Source organism: Oryzias melastigma, linkage group LG22, assembly GCF_002922805.2.
Source record: "Oryzias melastigma strain HK-1 linkage group LG22, ASM292280v2, whole genome shotgun sequence".
NCBI lineage: Eukaryota > Metazoa > Chordata > Actinopteri > Beloniformes > Adrianichthyidae > Oryzias > Oryzias melastigma.
Window position 1 is genome coordinate 10,684,390 of NC_050533.1, and position 797 is coordinate 10,685,186.

Below are 797 nucleotides of genomic sequence, written 5' to 3' on the forward strand. Positions count from 1 at the left end.
TGTTCAAAAAAATCGTTTTTTTAAACCCTGAAAAGCCCCACTACATCAGAGAAATGACAGAAAATGCTTTTTTTTCTGGAATTAAGTTGTTTTTTGAACCCTTTGATGAAATCCACTAAAAAGTGACTTTTTTTTAGATAAAGACAGTATCAATTATAATACATTGGGTGATTTTATTCATGCTCAAATCGATGTTAGACTAAGATGGCTCAAATTGGATCCACACATTTTCAAAATGATGTAACTGTGCCAGAATTAATTAATATTAAACCAATTTTGCATTATTTCAATACAGCAGGTAGCCATTTAAAAAAAATGAACACCAATGGATGAGTTAATGTCATTATAAAGTTAAAATAATTAGATACATTTTTGCCGCCAAAAGTGTTTTTGAGATTTCATGGGTGCAGCCATCTTGAAATGAGGAGGAGAAGCCCCTCTACTGCCCCTAGTGAAATAATAATGAACTACAAGGCAGAAAACTTTTTTTGCATTTGTACATTTTTGCTCACAAGAATGTTGGCTTAGGTTGAGTTCAGAAAAAATATCTTGTTTTACCCACTGTCTCAAATTTGAACCAAAATTTTCAATATGGTTTAATTACGTTATAAAGAATTAATGTTAGAAACTGTTTGAATTTGTTCAATACAAGTAGCCTTTTAAAAAAATAACAATGACAGATGATGTAATGTCATCAGAAAGTTTTTAAATTGGACAAACTTTTCCCCCCAAAAGTGTTTTTAAGATTTCATGAACTCTACTGCCCCTTGTGGGATAATGATGAACTACAAAAAACT